Below are 26,603 nucleotides of genomic sequence, written 5' to 3'. Positions count from 1 at the left end.
ACCAATTCACAAACTGTCAAAGGCAGCTTTTGCTTTTTTTTCTTTTCTGATAGCTAAAGTTGCTAAGAACATTTACCTTAGTTTGAACAAAACTGCACTTTCCTTAACTTGCATCCTCTGTCCTGAGGCTACATAGCTCTGTTCCTTTGTAATTTTTTCTCATACAGTGGATTTAAACTGCAGTGTATTTCAGTATTGTGAGGGCACTTTGCAGATTGTACTTTAGTTTTCTGATGTTGATATGAATGTGCTGAAGTGGCCTGACCCATGTAGTTTGCAGAGAAAATCATAACTCTTTCTCAATTTAGCCTAATATTGTGATGCTTATGCTTCTGATACCCACATTAATCTTGCATATATAAAAAATGTAGAGTTTCTTATAAACAATTGTACCTTACTCATAATTTTAAATGGTATTTTGAATCTAAGTGTAGAATGTTTTATGAATCTCTATTAAATTTTATCTTGGTCATTGTTGACTGTTCTAATCTATCAAGATTTTCTTAAATACAACTTTTATTAAAGACTCTGAATTAACTCTGAATGAGTGAATTAGATGAATAAAAATAAGTACATTTTGTAAGATTCGGGATATATTTTAACTCTATGTACACATATTTATGTGTATTTTGTTCTTCTTTTTTGCTGTGGTCAGAATGTGTCCCCCTAAATTCATATGTTGGACTTAACTCCCAAGGTGATTGTATTAGGAGGTGGGGCCTTTGGGAGGTGGTTAGGTCATGAGGGTGATGCCCTCATGAATGGGATTAATACCCTTATTAGTGAGGCTCCAGAGAGATGCTTAGCCCCTTCAGCCAGGTGAAGACACTGAGAAGTGGGCAGTCTGCAACCTGGAAGAGGGGCTTCGCCAGAACCAGACCATGCTGGCACCTGATCTAAGACTCCCCAGCCTCCAGAACTATGAGCAATAAATTCCAGCTGTTTGTAAACATTTTCTTATAGTAGACTCAACTAGGACATTCCTAGAAACCTGTCCTCTTGGGAAAATTCTTCCATCTTGTGCCTTTCCTTGTACTTCTTTTCCTTTTCCTTCCTTCGATCTGTTCCTCTCACTGCCTCCACCCACTTTTGAATCTTGGTCTTTCAAACACTTGAGCTCCAAACCCTTCACTGACATGATAAAAGATAGATTCTGAGGGATATCTCTTACTTATAAGGAAGGAGTTGAAGGTTAAAATTCTGTGAAAATATGTTCCTTCTTTTTAAATGATAAAGCATGAAAAGAGAAAAAATAAAGGACAAATATGCATAACTTGTTTTCTTCACTATCTAATAAAAAGTATGTGTCCTTTGTCCTTAGGAACTGACACTCCTTAGATTTGATTGATATGAACCTAGGGAGAAAAACACAGTTTTCTGAAAGGTGGCAATTTACTACGTAATGGCATCATTTTATTATCTTCCTTAATTGCAGGGAAAATATCCCTTTTTCTTATCTAAGTATTAAAATAATTTTGAAATCACTGAGACCAACAAACTATTCATTTCTCTTTATGGGACATTCTATTATTGCAATAATGATTGAAAGGTCACATTTGTACATTGTATATTGTTGATGTGGAGAACATGCAGAGAAGTCAATTGAAAAAAATTTTCCTGTTTCTTGCCCTATTGCATTTCTAAGTACAAGTGATATTTGCAACAAAAGCATAACTAGAACAAACATCTTATATACTATGCAGCTTACATGATTAAAATTTGTTTCAGTTATTGGAGCTGGGAGATAAAATCTTAAGGTTGAGTTTTGAAAACTAGCAAACAACAAACTAATGTTGTTGTTTCTCTGATCCTTGTGGATCTATTGATTAGAACTTGTTTTCCTGTGGCTTCAGTAATAAATTTATGGGTAGATTTATGTTTTCAGGCATGGCAGATTGGGAAATTTTGGCCAACTTGCCTGTTGAGAAAAATGAGAGAAGTTGAGGAATACTTACTTGAAGGCATGAAAAACCAATAAGGCAGTGAAGAATAAGAAGGATTACCCAGTCATTTAGGGCTGTTTCAGCCCCACGGGTTTCTGTAGATTTCAGGTGAGGTGGATGAGTGGCTGAGAAACTGAAAGGGGCCTTTGAAAATGTTAGGACTTCAGAGAAAGGAAAATCCAGGTCTAGGCTCTCCAAAAGAGGGTACTTTATATCTCCCATATTTCGTGCGGATCTTGAAGTCTTGCACTCTAGGAGTAAGGATGCAGTCAAAACAGGTCAGCCTTGTACAGGTTGAAGCTCAACTTTGAACCATTTTCAGCCCTAACTTTGGAGGAACGTTCTCCCAAAATGCTCCCAGTCTATCACAGGTAAATCCTCTCTTGGGGATTATATCATCTTCAACTAAAGCCTGTTATTATTTCTACAATTTTAGACTTGCAGTGTTTGACAGTCCTTTGAAAATAATAGGCACACAAATAAAGAAAATAAGGAAAAAACTAAAGGAAAAACAATAGACGATAGAAACATACCCACAGTGCTCCTGATAGAAGATTAATTAGATGTAGACTTTACAACAACCATGGTTAATATGTTGAAGAGGATAACAGATGAGACTGGGGATTTTAGCAGAACATTGGAAGGTATAAAAATCAAATGACCGTTCTAGAACTGAAAAAATACAATATTTAAGGTTGAGCAATCAGTGGTTGGGTTTAACAGCAGATTGGACATAACTGAAAATGAGCTAGTAATGCAACTGATAATCAGTTAAATGGACATTTGGGGAGAGTTAATAGATGCTAAAGCAAAGAAGAGAATACATTAAATGAAAATGAAATAATTTCAGTTAAAAAGATTTTTTTTAATTTTTAATCTTTTCTAGATTAACCAATGCTTTGAAGATATTTCAAGCCAGAAACTCATTCATTTATTTAAGCATTTGGTTAGCACCTATTATGTTGCAGGGATTACATTAGACCCTTACACTATAAATCAGACAGAATGGACACAAATCTGTCAGAAATGATCACTTCCCTTCTTGAATCCACATGTAAAGTATACTAGATATTTAAAACAATTGCTTATAGTTTTTCATATTAGGAACATATCATATATTGCTGACATTTAATTAAAATTCCAATGTTAAGTACACATTAACATTGGAAGTGATGTGTTGATAGGTGCCCATGAATCTATCAGAAAATATTACTGTATTCAGTGGTATATTGACTGACTCATTTCTTTTATGATAAATGTTACAAAGAAGTATTTCTTTAATAATAATGGTACCCTCAAAGGGAAGAACATAAAGATTTTCTCTACATTTTATTGATTTTTAATCAACTTCAAAATCAACATGGAATATTTTATTAATATTAAAATCACTATAAGTAATGCACATTTGAGAGCATATTAAAATAGAAACACTGAGATAGGTTCAATGAACCCTTGCAGGATTTTAGGTAGCAAATAATTATTTCTGAAATTACAATCATTCGAACACTTTGGTGCAAATTACTAAGAGTTTCATGATTATAACACACATAAGTAATAAGATTGACCTGACTTACTGAAAAATTCAGGGGTGACATCATTTTCTTAATGCCACATTACCTCCAAATGAAATAAAGACTAACGTGCTTTTATATTCTTATGCATTATTGCTTCAGGTCATGAGAAACACCTAGTGAAGAAAGGATGTTCTCCTTAAAGCGTATATAGAATAGGAGGTTTTTCCTCCAGAAAAATTTCACAGCATGTAAAATTCTTCATATGCTGAATTTTATCCTTATATTTATAATACACTGAAATTTATCCTTATATTTTTCATGGAATCATATATGAAAAAGTATAGAAACTCTTAGTCCATGATTCCAAAAACAGACTAATTTTATGTATTGACAGTATATGAGTCCATGTCTCAGAATCCTTTGAGATGGCTTAAATGGAGAGCCTTTAGTTAAAGTATATGTACAGATAGGAGGACAGGGCCAGATAAGGGAAGTTGTAGCATCCAGAGACTTGCAATAGTAGGGAAGCAACACCACCCAGGAGAGAGGTGGGCATTTTACCAGAGTCAGTAAAAGAGCTGGAAAGAGAGAGGTGCAGTTGCTACCACAGGAGGAGTTCTGATGAAGGAAGGAAAGCAGACAGAAATATTCCAACCGAGAGAGATCTCTCCACCCTTCAATCTCCCACTGTTGCCTCTTGTTGGCCAAAATCACTCAAAGTCAGAGGACAAAGGTGTTCAGGTAATACCTCCTGTGATTTAGGAACGATTGATGTGGGAGCAAATGGAGAATAACCAGCAGAATAACTAAAGAGTTTCATCTTCATCACATCCATATCTATGAAAGTACTAATTAAATTTACAGGGATTTTTTTTCCTGTTTTGGTTGAAAATTCAAAATGTTATTTTCTTTGTTGTTTTTCTTATAGTTTTGCCATATGTAGGTGGTAAGGAAAACCATATCTGGAAATATGCAAAATGCACCTATCCATTTCTTTGGTATACAATTCTAATTTCAAAAATAAATCTCAGAGGGTTTCCCTGGTGGCGCAGTGGTTGAGAGTCCACCTGCCGATGTAGGGGACACGGGTTCGTGCCCCGGTCTGGGAAGATCCCACATGCCGCAGAGCGGCTGGGCCTGGAAGCCATGGCCGCTGAGCCTGCGCGTCCGGAGCCTGTGCTCTGCAACGGAGAGGCCACAACAGTGGGAGACCCGCGTGCCGCAAAAACAAAAAAACCTCAGAGTACTTCACTGGTATAAAGGCAAGAAAAGTTTATTAATGACTTCAGTTTCAAGGTACTGTTGATTAACTAGCATTAAGTACATTGACAGGCAAACTACGTTTCATTAATGATTCTTTTTATTGTTTCTATTACAAAATGTCTCTAATTGACAGTACATATTTTCCAAACAGTCTGTGTTATTAGATTAGAAGCCTGATGCTATTCACATCTGGGTACAGGAGCAAAAAGTAATTAAATTTAATAATAATGAAAAGAACCCACAGTAATAAACCATGCCACTACTGTAAGTGTAAGTAGTGAAGTGGAATGGGGTCCAAATTAGAAAATGAATCCATAAAAATATGCCAATTACTGTAACCATAACAACATTTCTGTCCCAATTCAGGTGAATGTGAACCATGAGCATCACCTCAGATTAAAACCCTTAGGATGCAATTGATTCTAAGTGTTAGATGGTTTCCAAATACACATTTGATATAAAACTTTCAAGAAAGCTTAACGAGAAGATCCATTTTTAAAGCAACGATAACCCCATTAGGTTATATAACTCAGGTATTGAAACTTATTCCTATATCTGAATATTCATGACTAACACATCTGTGACTTTGTATGTGACTTGGTGTGATCTCCTCTGAGCGGTACTTGGACAAATAGGGCAGTATCGCCACAGAAAGTTGAGAGGATCAAACCTAAGTCACTATATTTTTCACCACACTATCTTCTTATCCATATATAAGGTTATTACCATTTAATTAAGTAAAGGTTGAAAATAATCTTTAAGTTAAAAACTATTCTCATCATCTAGCTTATATTTTAGGTAAAGAAAGCTTCTCTTCCCTCCAATCCCTGAATTTCATGGATTTGTTGTTATCCAAAATTGAGAACTTCATTTAACTATATTTTCCTGTATCTTTGTAGTCTTGGCATGAAAATGAACTTGTCAACTTCTTTTTATGGGCAGGACAGTGGAGCTTGGGAGAGAGAAGAGGTTCCAGTTGTGTACTGATGTCTAGAGGCCCCGATATCTGTAGCACATGTTTCTGGCTCTGTAAACTGTAAGTTCTTTATACTTGCTCGGAATTTCCCTCAGAGCAAAGTACTAAATTAATCTTGTAGAATTCTGTTTAATGTTTAGTAAAATATATTGGTGAGGGACTAAATTAAGACTCTTAAATATTTAATTTGTGGAGGGAGAAAAATCTATCAGAGAATTTCTCACTGGAAAAATTGCTGGTCTGAAATTGGAAATCCTCTGTGTTCCTTAGAAAAGAGACACAGAGGTGGACCCTGATTGGAGGCTTGAGACTCCAGAAACATTTGCTCACCTCCAAATATAACTTGCTTGCTTACTGAGTTGTTTTCTAAGTGTGCTGTAAATGTGTTACGTCCTTTCCAGGGTAGGTTTCAGGAGGAAAGAATGGAAGAGAACATGAAGAAACCAGGCATATCACTCTTAAAAGTAGTGGAATGTCACAGGTTTCTTAAAAAAACCTACATATTTTGCAGTTTTTACCAGATCCAGCCTAGAGAGGTCCCAAATCTTCGGTAGCAATTGAATTATCAATTAAGATCATTCAGAAACAAGGCAGACTCAGTGAATCATGTTTTTTCAAAAGGTAAGTTCGTGCATCTTTTTTCTTGCTAAATATAAGAATTCTTTCATAATTTAATACTATATCTTGTAAATTTGAAAAATAATAGCTCGATTACTTATTCTCATGTTCTTTGACACAGAGGTGTTTTTCTCTTACACTTATACTTGGACTGGTGGGGTAATAGTTTAAGATATTACCTTTTATTTTCTTACTTGCACTCATCATATTTCTTTTTCTGCTCAAGACAGCATATTTTATGCCTCTGTTTCCTTCTGTTTCCAAAACGTGTAGCCCAGAGTGGGGGGAGGATGGAACGGGAACAGCAGAGTGAACTGTGTTAAATCACCAAGCCTGGCACAGGTTCCAAATCTGGGGAGAAAGATGACTCAGATTTATCAGTCTGCTTTCAGTTTGATTTACTACCAAACCAGAATCTAAATTTGGTGCACAGGACAAACACAAGATTAGGAGGAGGCCTGCTTCCACACAAAGGTGCTTCTGAGTCCACAGGTCTTAGGAGGCTGCGTGAAACGAAGAATTTACCAGATATGAGGAACCCAGAACTGTGGGGTCCCTCCCTCAACTGTGCTCCAGGCTGTAGGATGGTGGGAGGCTGGTGACCCCACCAGGCTCCATATGACATTGTCATATAAGTGGATTTTGTCTTGGCCACAGTTATGCACTTCCAAGGTCTTTTCTTACTACAACGCCAGGACTACCTGAAATTGTCATTCAGTAGCCCTTGCCACATAAGACTAAGAAGATATTTTTCTCAGGGAAGAGAAGAGATGAAAGAGGAGGAAGGGGAGAGGGGGAGAGAGAGAGGGAGAGAAATTGGTGGGTTCTAGGCTTACAGTCAGGTCAGCTCACCAGGACTGTAACATGACCCAGAGAAAATGCCTATGTGAAGATCTAAGTTGATGGAAACAAAGGACCTTGGGTCTCAAGAGCAGCAGGGATTGTCTGCATCTGCAGAAACCAAGCTGGCTTTGAAGTCTCGGTGCTGGGTGACATGGAGGTACCAGGAAACCCAGCCTGGGCACAGCATGGTTCAGATCCCAGGGTCATGTCACAGAAACCAATGGTGGGAGGAGGAGCTGGTCATGAACAGTAGATGTTAATTTATTTTTTACCTGCCTAACAGAATAGAGGTTTGGACTCTAAAATTAAGTTATAGAAAATATACTTCTTTAATACTTGAATTTGTGAGCTGAGCTTCATATGTCTTATGCCTATTAATTATTTTCTGTATTGTATTTGTGGAGTAAATAGTTTTGACCTTGAAAATCAGCCTGCTCTTGAAGATAATTCTCTTCCTTTTCCCCTCATTGCCTTTTCAAGGTGCTTTTCATTTGATCTCATGATCCAAAGTCCATGCTGTGACACATGGTGTGTTGTTGACAACCAGGTTATTTAAATAGCTCCTCATCTGCATTCAGACCCAGGTTACAAACATGCAACAGTGCACTCATTTCTTACAATTAATAAAGTTTACAGCATTGTATAATATTTATCTTTTTGTGTCTTTTTTAAAATCACATTTGATCTCCTTCTAAATTTCCTGAGATAAATACATATTTTAGTTCTATACATATTGGATTATCTTAAAAATATTTCCATTAGGATAGGATTGATTTGTTCAGACAGTGAGTAGAAAAAGTGTAGAAATTGGAACATTAGGCCTTTTCAGTCATATTGTACCACACTATAGAAAAACTCTCTTCTTTGAATTGTTACTTTTTAACAGGCAAGAGCAGTATTGTGTAAATGTCATCTTAAAAATACATGCATACATCAATATTAAGGCTGTATTATTTTTTTCCGTATTGAAGAGAATAAGTCTCCTAAGAATTACCTTCATTATAGATTCTCCAAGATGACTTGCAGCTGTCTGTGTGGACCCTTAGAAACTCTGTACAACTGAATATAAATTATTTAAAATACTTTTATTGGCAATTATACTGTAAAATCCTTGCCTTAATTGCAGCAATTACTTTTTAAGCTACTTGGAAATATTTATTCCTTAAAAGCAGTATAAAACTCAAAAATTGATCTACAACTTTAAATAGAAGTAAATAAATGTGTATATGTGTGGTATGTGTTTACAGAAAATATAATGTAAGGATGATGCCAGGGATTGATTATTACTTTAATATTTAATATGTTGTGAGACTGTTATATAACTTACATGATCAAAATAATATTTTCTTTCTTCTCTTATTGAACCAAATTCAATACTCTATATAGTTTGAGTGTTTGGAACTCAGGAAATAAATATGAAATCCCAATGGTTAAGGACTACAAATTTTTATTTACTATTAAATTAATAAGCTGCTATATTTAAACATAAAATTAAAATATTTGGACTCACTGGATTAATAGGAAATAATATTTAACTGCATTCTTGAGATGATTCCAAAAACCTGTGTAAATTAAACGGGTTAAAATGGAAGTTGCACACAATGTATAGATAGCTTCATAAAGAGTAAACTTGGAAAATTACTGTTGATAAGTGGTAATTTCTGATCAGCGGTAATTTCTGATTAGAAATTGATTGATCAGTGGTAATTTCTGTTGAGGGGAATGGGATGGCTATGCTTTTAACCAAGGATGTGTGTGTGTGTGTGTGTGTGTGTGTGTGCACGTGTGTGTTCTTGAGTTTGTTTGTGTGTCTAAACTTCCTGTTGTGGACTTTTCCAGGATGGTTCTATTTTAAAATAGTATCTCCCTCTTTGCCCCCAAGTTTATTCATACTTGTCAACCAATTTGTCTCAATTTTTGGTTTAGAAAAATGGTCACCACAGGCATCCAACCTCTAGGTAAACTTTGAGCCATCCTGTCTCCTAGTACTGGACATCTGGTTAACACCTAGCATACAAATTAGATGGCAGACACTCCCAAAGTGAGGACTGTCACAGCACAGACACAGAAGGTCAGATAAACATTTGATGGCTGGGTCAGGGACGCGTGCTGTGCACCCTAGAGCAGAGAATCAATCACGGTGTGGGGGGTGGGAGTCTGGATCTAATACAAACCAGGGTGAGCGCATAGGATGCCACAGGGAGATCTAATCATATAGCATTTAGAGTAAGCATACAATTTGTGTTTTGATTTGTAAACAGAACATTTTTAGCAACAGACTTCAAAGCATCACAATGGCAATTGCAGTGCTTTTGTCACTTTGAAAAATAGTCTTATTTAACAATGAACACAAATTTCTAGGTAAACAAAGACCACTTAAAATAAAGCTAATGAGGCATTTAGTGAAGAAGAAAACATGAAAAATAGAAAGAGTCAGAAAGAAAAGGTCTCATTCTTGGTGTTTAGTATACCAGAGCAACGTGGAATGCTGTGAGGATTAGCTTTCTAAGTACCTTTCATTGTCATCCTCTCCTATTGTGTGTGTGTCCTCAGACATGTATTGTGTATCACAAAGGAAATTAGTGATGGAAAAGTGGAGACAAAAAAATGGGATGTAATATTCTACCTTGGAAAATTATGTACAGAATCTGTACACAGCATCTCAGAAAAGAGAATTCATTCAAACATAAAATTTACTGTGTATCCTTACAAGAAATGCTCCTAGCCATTAAGAAACTTTTCAGTTTCTGTGAAGTATAGCACATCTACAGAAGGTAAATAATTGTCAGTGGATCTTTAAAAATTACAGTGTTTTATTTTTCAAAACATCTCCCTGAGAAGCAGAGCAATGCCATCAAGGCAACTATAAGATCTTAAAAAAAAGTTAGAATCATCTTTAAGTAAGCACGGCAGGCAAGAAAAAAGCTACTAGGGCATATGTATGAAATACTACCAAACAAAAAGCTCTTAAAAACTGGAGATGGTAAAAATAAAGCATTAAGCACATTGTGCCCTTTACTCTGCAGCTAAGCTCTAGAGCTGAGTTAGCAGCATAATTAGAAAAAACTGGCCTGAAATAATATAAAGTCACAATCTTTCTTCAGAGTCACAGTCACTGAAACTTAGCCTATTGTGCTCACTTTGGGATGGCTACATGAAAACTGACTTAAAAAATTGCCCCAGATGGAGAAATATGACACATATCTCTTTAAATATCAATAAGACTAAACTGTTTCTTTAGATTTTAAACAAATGTACTGTGTACATCTAAAGACCAGATGTGTAGGGCTTCCCTGGTGGCACAGTGGTTGAGAGTCCACGCCTGCTGATGAAGGGGACACGAGTTCATGCCCTGGTCAGAGAAGATCCCACATGCCGCAGAGAGGCTAGGTGCATGAGCCATGGCCGCTGAGCCTGTGCGTCCGGAGCCTGTGCTCTGCAACAGGAGAGGCCACAACAGTGAGAGGCCCACACACCACAAAAAAAAAAAAGATACATGCATCCTTATGTTCATAGCAGCACTGTTCACAATAGCCAAGACATGGAAACAACCTAAATGTCCATCAACAGATGAATGGATAAAGAAGATGTGGTACATATATACAATGGAATACTACTCAGCCATAAAAAAGAATGAAATAATGCCATTTGAAGCAACATGGATGCAACTACAGATTATCATACTGAGTGAAGTAAGTCAGAAAGACAAATACCATATAATGTCACTTATATGGGGAATCTAAAATATGACACAAATGAACCTAATGAACCTATCTGTGAAACAGAAATAGACTCACAGACATACAGAACAGGCTTGTGGTTGCCAAGGGGGAGATGGGTGGGGGAAGGATCGACTGGGAGTTTGGGATTAGCAGATGCAAACTTTTATATATAGGATGGACAAACAACAAGGTCCTACTGTATAGCACAAGGAACTCTATTCAATGCCCTGTGATAAACCATAATGGAAAAGAACATGAAAAAGAATGTATATATATGTATAACTGAATCACTTTGCTGTACTGCAGAAATGAACACAACATTGTAAATCAACTATACATAAATAAAAAATAAATTTCTCCACATTATGGGAAGTTTTGTTCTTCCTGAGAGTGGATTAAGACTGCTCCGTGGTGGTTTAGGGAGGGTGCATTAGGCACTTTCACACTTTTAGGAAAACAAACTCCTCAGTAGTCAGAAATTGCCCTGCTTACTAGCTAAAAAGTTAATTTGCCAATCTCTTTGTATTTTTTGGATCTGCATATTTTCCAGACTACATATGATATAAAACAATAGTTTTGTTATTTAGACCAGTGATAAAACTATCTCATTCTTCAAACAGAAAAGAGGTTAAATGGACCAGTGACTGAAAAGTTAAGCATTGCTACCCATCCACAAAAGTGTAGCAATAAACTCATGTTCCCTGTCTGTAAAGTGAAAGGAGGGTAGAACCCTTGATCTACCTCAAAATGGTATTTTGCATATTACAAACATATGAAACAGTTTTTTTTTTTTTGAGCAAAGAAATTGTCCCTTTTATTGAGTCTTTCAAGGTAGATGATTTTTTTTTTATTGAAGTATAGTTGACTTACAATGTTGTGTTAATTTCTGCTGTACAGCAAAGTGATTCAGTTATACGTATAAATACATTCTTTTTTAATAAATTTTTTTAAAAAGTATTTATTTTTTTATTTATCTTTAGCTGCATTGGGTCTTCGTTGCTGTGCGCGGGCTTTCTCTAGTTGTGGCAAGCAGGGGCTACTCTTCTTTGTGGTGCGTGGGCTTCTCATTGCGGTGGCTTCTCTTGTTGCAGAGCATGGGCTCTAGGCGTGTAGGCTTCAGTAGCTGTGGCACGTGGGCTCAGTAGTTGTGGCTCATGGGCTCTAGAGCACAGGCTCAGCAGTTGTGGCACATGGGCATAGCTGCTCCACGGCATGTGGGATCTTCCTGGACTAGGGCTTGAACCCGTGTTCCCTGCATTGGCAGGTGGATTCTTAACCACTGTGCCACCAGGGAAGCCCCCAAATACATTATTTTTTAATATTCTTTTCCATTATGGTTTATCATAGGATATTGAATATAGTTCCCTGTGCTATATAGTAAGAACTTATTGTTTATCCATCATATATATAATAGTTTGCATCCACTAATCCCAAACTCCCAGTTCATGTTCCCCTACCCTTCTTACCCTTGGCAACCACAAGTCTATTCTCTATGTCTATGATTCTTGAAACAGTTCGTTTTAATGAAGCTGTTTTGGCAAAATCTTGTCAAAATATCCTGGCTAATTACATTAATTCACTTTTGTTTTTTAAATTTTGGTCATTGAGTTAATATGGGCAACAGACATCTCTTTCACCCTAATTGTTCCATTGTCTAATTTTTTTCTTTGTTTTTTATAACAAGTATTATATTGTTTTAAGTCTGTTCTAGCTTCTTAAATGGGGTAGGGAACATTCTTCCCTGAACAAACAAAATCAGTGAATGAATATCAATGTGCTCAACATCTCCCAGCCTTTACCTTTCACACCTTCTTTTCATCCTCTGCCCTATGCTCCCTAATGAGTCTTTGTGCTAGGTGAGTCCTACTATGAAATTTGTTTCCTGCCACAGCCCCTGACATTGGCCATCTCTCTTGACAGATCTCTTTATCAAATGAAGGAAGAAATCTGTTCAGAAATTGGAATCACTTCTCTCTATATACTTCTTTTCCAATCACAAAGGTAATTCAAAGTCTGCCCCCAGAACGACAAAAAAGTGACTATCCTATTTTCATTTCTCCATCGCCAAAATATTTATCACATCTATCACTCAATAGATCTACACTGAAAGAACAAATGATTGAATGAATGGGTAAAAATGGGTGGTTCATTCTGTAACTTTGATGCTGCCTATGTATTGAACTGTATGATATGGTTTGATGTTATACTCACATGTGTTTAGAGAAAAACTCTTAACTGGAAAATGGGGGCTATAACAGCTTCCTAAACAATGGAGAATTTTATTACTGAATACATGACTTCTTAGTGACTTTAGATTATACCATAGGGAGCATTTCACTGAATAGGCTATATGCTAGTTTTGCCCATGACAACTATAATACTCAAAGCTAGATTATTATTATGCTTCAAACCGCATCAATACACAAATATATATATATTATGGCTCATGGGCCCAGCCGCTCCGCGGCATGTGGGATCTTCCCAGACTGGGGCACGAACCCGTGTCCCCTGAATCGGCAGTCAGACTCTCAACCACTGCGCCACTAGGGAAGCCCCACACAAATATATTTTTGAATACATTTCTTTTCAGATGACAGATTCCTTCTTCTCCTTTCCAATTTACTATGCAAAAATATTAAGCAATCTTTATTAACATTTAATTTTTCCCCACTTGGGGGAAATAATGTAAGGTGGAAAATCCATATAATTCACCTGCAGAAAATTAGTGAGATAAGAATCCAAAAGGAAGAAAATAGTGAGAACCAATTAAAGTATTACAAAGTAGTCAAGGTTTCTGTTTGTGTGTTTGTTTTGTTTACAGTGTTAAATTTAGGAGTTTCACATAATGGTCAAGGCCATAAGCTCTGCAATAGATGTCTGTCCATGTTCCACACTAGAGTCCTTTGAATTTGAGCAAGATATCTATCCTCAGCTTCTTCTCCTGTCATTGGGTTTATTCTAAGGGATAATTATTTTTGAGTATTCAGAATATCTACATGTAGCAATTTTAGTAGTATTAATAAAATAATGATTATTCATTAGAGTAGAAATCTCTAGGCTTTGGGTGGAAAAAACTACTTATTTCTAATGAAACAACCATGATTGATTGTTATGCTGTGACCAAGGGTAAAGGCAAAATCACATGAAAAGTAGAAAGTGCACTAACGGTGACTTTGATCTGTAGGATGGGGATATATTTAAAATGCTGGTTAGAAAGTGAAAATCTCAAATGAGGGACCCACGGCAGTGATTTCCTGCAACCACAAACTTAGTGCAGTTTTGGTGAAGGTTCTTGACAATCATTTCCAACTTGTATGATTTTCCAATCCCACTGGCCCAAATCCATATGTCTTCAACCCTAGATTATAAATATATTCTTTTTTTATGTTAATGTAAGTTTGTTTTTATTTATTTTGTTTTGAATTTTATTTTTTTTCTTTTTTTATACTGCAGGTTCTTATTAGTTATCCATTTTATACATATTAGTGTATATATGTCAATCCCAATCTCCCAATTCCTCCCCCCACCCCACTTTCCTCCCTTAGTGTCCATACATTTGTTCTCTACATCTGTGTCTCTATTTCTGCATGGCAAACCGGTTCATCTGTATCATTTTTCTAGATTCCACATATATGTGTTAATATACGATGTTTGTTTTTCTCATTCTGACTTACTTCACTCTATATGACAGCCTCTAGGTCCATCCACATCTCTACAAATGACCCAATTTCATTCCTTTTTATGGCTAAGTATATAAATATATTCTTTAACATAGTCTCCTATTTCAGACTTTGTCCATCAAATCTATTATTTGCACATCGATTTGCAGATTACTTTTCAGAAGGCACTGTTTTCATAGTGTCACTCTTGGGCTCCAAAACCATCATTGATTTCTCCATTGCTTATAGACTAAAGCTCAAGTTCTTTAACCTCACTCAAAAAGCCCTATATTAGCCCCAATTTCCATTTCTAAATCTTGCCTTTATTTACTATCCTGTATAAATTACATTACAGCTAATACAAACTTCTCTAGATATCTTGCCATTACATTCTATCACATATGATACTACACACACCCTTATGTATCCAGCCTTTTAGATTATGTGTCCTATACATTCCTTGAGTTGGAAAATACATTTAGTAAATATTTGAAATCCATGAAATACCTAATAGAGTACTTTGTATAAAATATATCCTCAATCAGTATTTTTTGACACCATGGTTAAGACCATTTGTCAATGTTCATACTCAGGTTGGGAGGCCCTGTGCCAGATATTATAACCAGTTTAGACAAAAGTAAGTCACCACACACCCCTTCCTCTTTCCCATCTTCAATGCTCATGGTAATCATTTTCTTAAATATATTTTTATATATCATTTCTCTTCATCTCCTTGGTCTTATAAAAGTCCCCACCCTCCATTGTCTGGATTATTGCCAGGGTGTTCTAACTGGTCTCCCTTCTTCCAGATCAGTCTACTGTATTCCACCTTGCTCACTGCTTCCAGACTGATTGTATTGCATTGCATCACTCTACTCTGTAAATGTTCTGCAATGGTTTCTTACCACCTGTAGCACAAAATCCAAACTTTTTCACAAGATACTCAAAGCTCATAGGTTCTAGCTTTTACACTCCTCTGTCTTTTTTTTTTTTTTTTTTTGCGGTAGGCGGGCCTCTCCCGCTGCGGAGCACAGGCTCCAGACGTGCAAGCTCAGCGGCCATGGCCCATGGGCCCACGGACCAGGGCACGAACCCGTGTCCCCTGAATCGGCAGGTGGACTCTCAACCACTGTGCCACCAGGGAAGCTCCCTCCTCTGTCTTTTACATTCTACCTTTCTACCACATGGAACTACCTAGTACTTGCAGTTTTGCAATACTATATTATTTCATGAAGACTTATCTTTGCCCATATGGCAGTCAGACCCTAAGGTAAACCCCCAATAATTTCCAACCTCTGGTGGCCACACCTTTGCATAATTCCTGTCTCTGGAGTGTGGTTAGAAAGTTTTATTTGCTTCCAATCAATAGAATACGACAAATCTTTTGGTGAGATATCACTTTTGTGATAAAATTACATTATATAGTAAAGGGAAAAGGATTCTGCAAATGTTGTTAAAGTCTCATGTTAGTTGATTTTGAGTTAGTTAAAAGAGAGACTTATCTAAGGTGGGTCTGGCCTAATCAGCTGAAAACCCTTAAAAGTTAGATACCCCCTTGCTGGCCTTTAGAAGAAAACATCCATGTTTGAAGGGCCCATGGAAAGAGACACATGGAAGAGAGCTGGACATGACCTTAAGGATCATATGGACACCTCCAGCCACCAGTCAGTGACAAGTCATGACATCAGCCATCCAGCCACAAGAATATTAATCCTGTAAACAAACTGAATGAGCTTCAAGCCAATTCTTCCCTAATTGAGCCTCCAGAGGAGAATACAGACCAGGACAACCCCTTGGCTGCAGCCACGGGAGACTCAGCTAAGCAAACCCAGAATCTGACATGGAAGCTATGAGATAATAAACGTGTGCTTTAAACCACTAAGAAGGTAGTACTTTGTAATGCGGCAGTAGTTGACTAATAAATCTCACTATCATCTTTGCCTGCAATATGTTTGCACCCTACTCTCTACTTAGGTCTAGAGCCCACTAAAATAGTCCTTTAAGAATCAACATAAATGTCACCTCTTCCATGAATCATTTTCTTATTTATTACCATGGGTGAATCATACCTGCTCTTGTCTTTTCAGAGTATTTTCTATGTATCCTTGTTGATACTAATCATGCCATATTGGAATTTGTTTTTACACGTCTGTTTGTCATAAATGACTTCCTTGAGAGAAGACTTCATGTCTAAGCAAACACTCAATGTATGAATTTGAATACATGAAATAATAAATTAATATTCAAGCAGATGCTCTAATGTCATTTGGTATGTTTATCCACACAATTTTATGGATTCTTATTGTACTTGAACTATTCATTAATATCTCAGAGTTACCTGCATTAAAAAGAAAGGTGGGGGAATAGAATTCTTACAAATGGGCAGATAGCAAAAATTGGGAAATCAGTAAAATTCAGGGAGAAGAGACAAGGTTTCATCTTAAAGGATAATTTTTTTTAATGATAGTTGGATGTGAACATGCTATTTTAAAGAAGTGCCTTGATCTTGATGAGAGTGACATCTAAATTTTACAGTTACTCTGAAAAGAAATAAGATGAATTAAAATGAAAAGAGGAAGAAAAATATTTACCTATTTCTTGAGTTCTGACACAATATGAATGATGATGGTTTCATGGTTTCTGATCTATTATGTGAAATAAACTTTAAAGCCCACGTAACAGGTGGTTAGACTAAAGGAAGATAATCTATGCTAAAAGCCTAAACTAAGTACAAAGAGTCTGATACACACTTGCTGTGAAGAGGGACATGGCTGGATTAATACATATCCATTACTTCTCACTGAAAGAGGGCAAATATTTGGCCACTTCTACTGGTGACAAGGCTCTCAGGGATGGTGGCATGTTTTGATAACCCATGGAATGTAGTATATCATCATAACGCACAAGTCCCTCTAATTAAAGGAAGATATATGAGGTATCTAGAACTGGTAGAGCGCTGGTAGAGTCATCCACCATAGTGATCTCATACAGTCTATGAAATGATTTATCCTCAAATGAAGGATTGATTTTATTAATAGAGTATGCAGAAAGAGCTTTGGCAATGGCATGTTCTAGGGTTTCATGCTGCATCTCATCTCTGCTTATAGAAACTCACTTCCACATAGATATTTTGATAGTCATAAAACTATAAATCAGATAAGATAGCAATACATGTATTTTTCAGAGTGATTTTTTTTTTGCCCACAATTACACGGCCAGTAAATGGCAAAGCAGAACCCAGCTCTCCATTGAACTGACCACGTGCCAATCAGCCAATGCACAAACCTACCCCCACCCTTCCCATGAGGTGAGGAAGCACCTTTTGTTATTTCTGTATTGCTGGATAATTCTCTGAAATGGAGGTCACAGAATCTTCAGGAAAAGTGTCAAGCCATTTGTTAGCCCTTAATGCCTAGGAAAGTGTCTTCTAAAAAGATCCAGGAAAAACCTCAGAATGGGAGAAAATATTTGCAAATGAAGCAACTGACAAAGGACTAATCTCTAAAATTTACAAGCAGCTTATGCAGCTCAATATCAAAAAGACAAACAACCCAATCCAAAAATGGGCAGAAGACCTAAATAGGCATTTCTCTAAAGAAGATATACAGGTTGCCAACACACACATGAAAGAATGCTAAGCATCATTAATCATTAGAGAAATGAAAGTCAAAACTACAATGAGATATCATTTCACGCCAGCCAGAATGGCCATCATTAAAAAATCTACAAACATTAAGTGCTGGAGAGGGTGTGGAGAAAAGGGAACCCTCTTGCACTGTTGGTGGGAATGTAAATTGGTACAGCCACTATTTAGAACAGTATGGAGGCTCCTTAAAAAACTAAAAATAGAACTACCATACGACCCAGCAATCCCACTACTGGGCATATACCCTGAGAAAACCATACTTCAAAAAGAGTCATGTACCAAAATGTTCATTGCAGCTCTATTTACAGTAGCCAGCCAGGCCATGGAAGCAACCAAAGTGTCCATCAACAGATGAATGGATATTAATGTGTGACACATATATACAGTGGAATATTACTCAGCCATCAAAAGAAACGAAATTGAGTTATTTGTAGTGAGGTGGATGGATCTAGAGTCTGTCAGACAGAATGAAGTAAGTCAGAAAGAGAAAAACAAATACCGTATGCTAACACATATGTATGGAATCTAAGAAAAAAAAAAAAAAGGTCATGAAGAACCTAAGGGCAAGACAGGAATAAAGACCCAGACCTACTAGGGAATGGACTTGAGGATATGGGGAGGGCGAAGGGTAAGCTGTGACAAAGTGAAAAAATGGCATGGCCATATATACACTACCAAATGTAAAATGGATAGCTAGTGGGAAGCAGCCGCATAGCACAGGGAGATCAGCTCGGTGCTTTGTGACCACCTAGAGGGGTGAGATAGGGAGGATGAGAGGGAGGGAGATGCAAGAGGGAAGAGATATGGGAATATATGTATATGTATAACTGATTCACTTTGTTATAAAGCAGAAACTAACACACCACTGTAAAGCAATTATACTCCAATAAATATATTATAAAAAAAAGGGGGGCGATCGGGAGGATGGGGGGGCGATTGGGAAGATGGCGGTAGAGTAAGACACGAAGATCACCCTTCTCCCCACAGATACACCAGAAATACATCTACACGTGGAACAACCCCTACAGAACACCTACTGAACACTGGCAGAAGACCTCAGACCTCCAAAAAGGCAAGAAAGTCCCCACGTACCTGGGTAGGGCAAAAGAAAAAAAAATAAACAGAGACAAAAGAATAGGGAAGGGACCTGCACCAGTGGGAGGAAGCCATGAAGGAGGACAGGTTTCCACACACTAGGAAGCCCCTTCGCGGACGGAGACTGCAGGTGGCGGAGGGGGGAAGCTTCGAGACGCAGAGAAGAGCACAGCAACAGGGGTGCAGAGGGAAAAGCGGAGAAATTCCCACACAGAGGATCGGTGTCGATCAGCACTCACCAGCCCAAGAGGCTTGTCTGCTCACCCGCCGGGATGAGAGGGGCTGGGAGCTGAGGCTCAGGCTTCGGTCGGAGCGCAAGGAGAGGACTGGGGTTGGTGGCGTTAACACAGCCTATAGGGTGTTAGTGCACCACGGCTAGCCGGGAGGGAGTCCGGGGAAAAGTCTGGACCTGCCGAAGAGGCAAGAGACCTTTTCTTCCTTCTTTGTTTCCTGGTGTGCAAGGAGAGGGGATTAAGAGCACTGCTTAAAGGAACTCCAGAGACGGGAGCGAGCCACGGCTAACAGCGTGGACCACAGAGACGGGCATGAGACACTAAGGCTGCTGCTGCTGCCACCAAGAAACCTGTGTGCAAGCACAGGTCACTATCCACACGCCCCTTCCGGGGAGCCAATGCAGCCCGCCACTGCCAGGTTCCCGGGATCCAGGGAAACTTCCCCGGGAGAACGCACGGCACACCTCAGGCTGATGCAACGTCCCACAGGCCTCTGCCACTGCAGGCTCGCCCCACACCCACACCCCTCCCTCCCCTCAGCCTGAGTGAGCCAGAGTCCCCGACGCAGCTGCTCCTTTAACCCCGTCCTGTCTGAGCGAAAAACAGATGCCCTCTGGCAACCTACACGCAGAGACGGGGCCAAATCCAAAGCTGAGTCCCAGGAGTGTGCGAACAAAGAAGAGAAAGGGAAATCTCTCCCAGCAGCCTCAGAAGCAGCGGATTAAAGCTCCACAATCAACTTGATGTACCCTGCGTCTGTGAAATACATGAATAGACAAAGAATCATCCCAAATTGAGGAGGTGGACTTTCAGAGCAAGATTTATTATTTTTTCCCCTTTTCCCCTTTTTGTGAGTGTGTATGCTTTTGTGTGAGATTTTGTCTGTATAGCTTTGCTTCCACCATTTGTCCTAGTGTTCTATCCATCCATTTTTTTTTCTTTAAAAAAAATTGTTTTTCTTAATAATTATTTTTTATTTTAATAACTTTATTTTATTTTATTTTACCTTCTTTCCTTATTTCTTTCTTTCCTTCCTTCCCTCCTTCCTTCCTTCCTTCTTTCTTTCTTTCTTTCCTTCTTTCTACCTTTTCTCCCTTTTATTCTGAGCCATGTGGATGAAAGGCTCTTGGTGCTGCAGCCAGGAGTCAGTGCTGTGCCTCTGAGGTGGGAGAGCCAAATTCAGGACACTGGTCCACAAGAGACCTCCCAGCTCCACATAATATCAAATGGCAAAAATCTCCCAGAGATCTCCATCTCAACACCCGCATGCAGTTTCACTCAACGACCAGTAAGCTACAGTGCTGGACGTCCTATGCCTAAGAAGTAGCAAGACAGAAACGTGACCCCACCCATTAGCAGAGAGGCTGCCTAAAATCATAATAAGTCCACAGACACCCCAAAACACATCACCAGACGTGGACCTGCCCACCAGAAAGACAAGATCAAGCCTCATCCACCAGAACACAGGCACTAGTCCCCTCCACCAGGAAGCCTACACAACCCACTGAACCAACTTTAGCCACTGGGGACAGACACCAAGAACAATGGGAACTACGAACCTGCAGCCTGCAAAAAGGAGACCCCAAACACAGTAAGATAAGCAAACTGAGAAGACAGAAAAACACACAGCAGATGAAGGAGCAAGATAAAAACCCACCAGACCTAACAAATGAAGAGGAAATAAGCAGTCTACCTGAAAAAGAACTCAAAGTAATGATAATAACAATGATCCAAAATCTTAGAAATAGAATAGACAAAATGCAAGAAACATTTAACAAGGACCTATAAGAAATAAAGATGAAACAAGCAATGATGAACAACACAATAAATGAAATTTAAAATACTCTAGATAGGGTCAATAGCAGAATAACTGAAGCAGAAGAATGGATAAGTGACCTGGAAGATAAAATAGTGGAAATAACTACTGCAGAGCAGAATAAAGAAAAAAGAATGAAAAGAACTGAGGACAATCTCAGAGACTTCTGGGACAACATTAAACGCACTGACATTCGAATTTTAGGGGTTCCAGAAGAAGAAGAGAAAAAGAAAGGGACTGAGAAAATATTTGAAGAGATTATAGTTTAAAACATCCTTAATATGGAAATGGAAATAGTTAATCAAGTCCAGGAAGCACAGAGAGTCCCATACAGGATAAATCCAAGGAGAAATACGCCAAGACACATATTAATCAAACTGTCAAAAATTAAATACAAGAAAACATATTAAAAGCAGCAAGGGAAAACCAACAAATAACAAACAAGGGAATATCCGTAAGGTAAACAGCTGATCTTTCAGCAGAAACTCTGCAAGCAGAAGGGACTGGCAGGACACATTTAAAGTGATGAAGGAGAAAAATCTACAACCAAGATTATTCTACCCAGCAACGATCTCATTCAGATTTGATGGAGAAATTAAAACCTTTACAGACAAACAAAAGCTGAGAGAGTTCAGCACCACCAAACCAGCTTTACTACAAATGCTAAAGGAACTTCTCTAGGAAAGAAACACAAGAGAAGGAAAAGACCTACAATAACAAACCCAAGACAATTAAGAAAATGGGAATAGGAACATACATATCGATAATTAAGTTAAATGTAAATGGATTAAATACTCTCACCAAAAGACACACATTGCCTGAATGGATACCAAAACAAGACCCATATATATGCTGTCTACAAGAGACCCACTTCAGACCTAGAGACACATACAGAGTGAAAATAAGGGGATGGAAAAAGATATTGCATGAAAATGGAAACCAAAAGAAAGCTGGAGTAGCTATTCTCATATCAGACAAAATAGACTTTAAAATAAAGACTATTAGAAGAGACAAAGAAGGACACTAAATAATGATCAAGGGATTGATCCAAGAAGAAGATAAAACAATTGTAAATAATTATGCACACAATATAGGAGCACCTAAATACATAAGTCAAATAATAACAGCCATAAAAGGGGAAATCGACAGTAACACATTCATAGTAGGGGACTTTAACACCCCACTTTCACCAATGGACAGATCATCCAAAATGAAAATCAATAAGGAAACACAAGCTTTAAATGACACATTAAACAAGATGGACTTAATTGATATTTATAGGACATGCCATCCAAAAATAACAGAATACACATTTTTCTCAAGTGCTCATGGAACATTCTCCAGGATAGATCATATCTTGGGTCACAAATCAAGCCTTGGTAAATTTAAGAAAATTGAAATTGTATCAAGTATCTTTTCCAACCACAACACTATGAGACTAGATATCAATTACAGGAAAAGATCTGTAAAAAATACAAACACATGGAGGCTAAACAATACACTATTTAATAACGAAGTGATCACTGAAGAAATCAAAGAGTAAATCAAAAAATACTTAGAAACAAATGACAATGGAGACATGACGACCCAAACCCATGGGATGCAGCAAAAGAAGTTCTAAGAGGGAAGCTTATACCAATACGGGCCTACCTTACGAAACAGGAAACATCTCGAATAAACAGCCTAACATTTCACCTAAAGCAATTAGAGAAAGAAGAACCAAAAAAAAAAAAAAAATACCCAAAGTTCGCAGAAGGAAATAAATCCTAAAAATCAGATCAGAAATAAATGAAAAAGAAATGAAGGAAATGATAGCAAAGATCAATAAAACTAAAAGCTGGTTCTTTGAGAAGATAAACAAAATTGGTAAACCATTAGCCAGACTCATCAAGAAAAAAAGGGAGGAGACTCAAAACAATAGAATTAGAAATGAAAAAGGAGAAGTCACAACTGACACTGCAGAAATACAAAAATCATGACTGGCAACTGTATGCCAATACAATTGACAAACTGGAAGAAATGGACAAATTCTTAGAAATGCACAACCTGCCAAGACTGAATCAGGAAGAAATAGAAAATATGAACAGACCAATCATAAGCACTGAAATTGAAACTGTGGTATAAAATCTTCCAACAAACAAAAGCCCAGGACCAGATGGTTTCACAGGCGAATTCTATCAAACGTTTAGAGAAGAGCTAACACTTATCCTTCTCAAACTCCTCCAAAATATAGCAGAAGGAGGAATACTCCCAAACTCACTCTACGAGGCCACCATCACCCTGATACCAAAACCAGAGAAGGATGTCACAAAGAAAGAAAAATACAGGCCAATATCACTGATGAATATAGATGCAAAAATCCTCAACAAAATACTAGCAAACAGAATCCAACAGCACATTAAAAGGATCATACACCATGATCAAGTTCAGTTTATCCAGGAATGCAAGGATTCTTCAATATACACAAATCAATCAACATGATACACCATATTAACAAATTGAAGGAGAAAAAAACGTATGGTCATCGCAATAGATGCAGAGAAAGCTCTCGACAAAATTCAACACCCATTTATGATAAAAACCCTGCAGAGTGTAGGCATAGAGGGAACTTTCCTCAACATAATAAAGGCCATATATTAGAAACCCACAGCCAACATCATCCTCAATGGTGAAAAACTGAAAGCATTTCCACTAAGATCAGGAAGAAGACAAGGTTGCCCACTCTCACCACTCTTATTGAACATAGTTTTGGAAGTTTTAGCCACAGCAATCAGAGAAGAAAAGGAAATAAAAGGAATCCAAATCAGAGAAAAAGACGTAAAGCTGTCACTGTTTGCAGATGACATGATACTATACATAGAGAATCCTAAAGATGCTACCAGAAAACTACTAGATCTAATCAATGAATTTGGTAAAGTAACAGGACACAAAATTAATGCACAGAAATCTCTGGCATTCCTATACACTAATGATGAAAAATCTGAAAGTGAAATCAAGAAAACACTCCCATTTACCACTGCAACAAAAAGAATAAAATATCTAGGAATAAACCTACCTAAGGAGACAAAAGACCTGTATGCAGAAAATTATAAGACACTGAGGAAAGCAATTAAAGATGATACAAATAGATGGAGAGATATACCATGTTCTTGGATTAGAAGAATCAATATTGTGAAAATGACTCTACTACTCAAAGCAATCTACAGACTCAATGCAATCCCTATCAAACTACCACTGGCACTTTTCACAGAACTAGAACAAAAAAATTCACAATTTGTATGGAAACACAAAAGACCCCTAAAGGCCAAAGCAATCTTCAGAAAGAAAAACAGAGCTGGAGGAATCAGGCTCCCTGACTTCAGACTATACTTCAAAGCTACAGTAATCACGACAGTATGATACTGGCACAAAAACAGAAAGATAGATCAATGGAACAGGATAGAAAGCCCAGAGATAAACCTAAGCACATATGGTCACCTTATCTTTGATAAAGGAAGCAGGAATATACCGTGGAGAAAGGACGGCCTCTTCAATAAGTGGTGCTGGGAAAACTGGACAGGTACATGTAAAATTATGAGATTAGTTCACTCCCTAACACCATACACAAAAATAAGCTCAAATGGATTAATGACCTAAATGTGAGACAAGAAACTATCAAACTCTTAGAGGAAAACATAGGCAGAACACTCTATGACATAAATAACAGCAAGTTCCTTTTTGACCCACCTCCTAGAGAAACGGAAATAAAAACAAAAATAAACAATGGAACCTAATGAAACTTCAAAGCTTTTGCACAACAAAGGAAACCATAAACAAGACAAAAAGACAACCCTCAGAATGGCAGAAAATATTCGCAAATGAAGCGACTGACAAAGGATTAATCTACAACATTTACAAGCAGCTCATGCAACTCAATAACAAAAAAACAAAAAACCCAATCCAAAAATGGGCAGAAGACCTAAATAGACATTTCTCCAAAGAAGATATACAGATTGCCAACAAACACATGAAAGAATGCTCAACATCATTAATCATTAGAGAAATGCAAATCAAAACTACAATGAGATATCATCTCACAACAGTCAGAATGGCCATCATAAAAAATCTAGAAACAATAAATGCTGGAGAGGGTGTGGAGAAAAGGGGACACTCTTGCACTGCTGGTGGGAATGTGAATTGGTTCAGCCACTATGGAGAACAGTATGGAGGTTCCTTAAAAAACTACAAATAGAATTACCATATGACCCAGCAATCCCACTACTGGGCATATACCCTGAGAAAACCATAATTCAAAGAGTCATGTACCAAAATGTTCATTGCAGCTCTATTTACAATAACCAGGAAATGGAAACCAACTAAGTGTCCACCATCGGATGAATAGATAAAGAAGATGTGGCACATATATACAATGTAATATTACTCAGCCATAAAAAGAAATGAAATTGAGCTATTTGTAATGAGGTGGATGGACCTTGAGTCTGTCATACAGAGTGAAGTAAGTCAGAAAGAGAAAGACAAATACTGTATGCTAACACATATATATGTAATTTAAAAAAATGTCATGAAGAACCTAGGGGTAAGACAGGAATAAAGACACAGACCTACTAGAGAAACGACTTGAGGATATGGGGAGGGGGAAGGGTAAGCTCTGACAAAGCGAGAGAGTGGCATGGACATATATCCACTACCAAACGTAAAATAGCTAGCTAGTGGGAAGCAGCCGCATAGCACAGGGAGATCAGCTCGGTGCTTTGTGACCACGTAGAGGGGTGGGATAGGGAGGGTGGGAGGGAGAGAGATGCAAGAGAGAAGAGATATGGGAACATATGTGTATGTATAACTGATTCACTTTGTTATAAAGCAGAAACTAACATAACATTGTAAAGCAATTATACTCTAATAAAGATGTAAAAAAAAAAATTAAAAGAAAAAACAAAACAAAGGAAGTAGAAGGAGACCTATATTAAGGGATTTCTCACTTTCCCACAACTCACTCTACACTGTGGGTATGTCACTTACTCCCAAGTCTCAGTTTCCTCATTTGTTAAATTGGTTTAATTATTCCTGCCCTGCCTATATCACAGAGCAATTGTGAAAATGTGATGGGGTAATATGGATGATACCTATGTGAAAACCACTTATGCCTTAGAAGTATATCCACTATTTTCACCATGTATAGAAGTCGTTCCTCAATATTTGAGTTGATTATTCAGCAAAACTCCTTGAATCATGTAAAAAAGTAGATTGTTGAAAGCTTTTCATTCATTAACATAGA

This window comes from Phocoena phocoena, chromosome 10 (genome assembly GCF_963924675.1).
Source record: "Phocoena phocoena chromosome 10, mPhoPho1.1, whole genome shotgun sequence".
In the NCBI taxonomy this organism is placed as follows: Eukaryota; Metazoa; Chordata; class Mammalia; order Artiodactyla; family Phocoenidae; genus Phocoena; species Phocoena phocoena.
The sequence above is the reverse complement of the archived record's forward strand: the minus strand, read 5'-3'. Positions refer to the sequence as shown.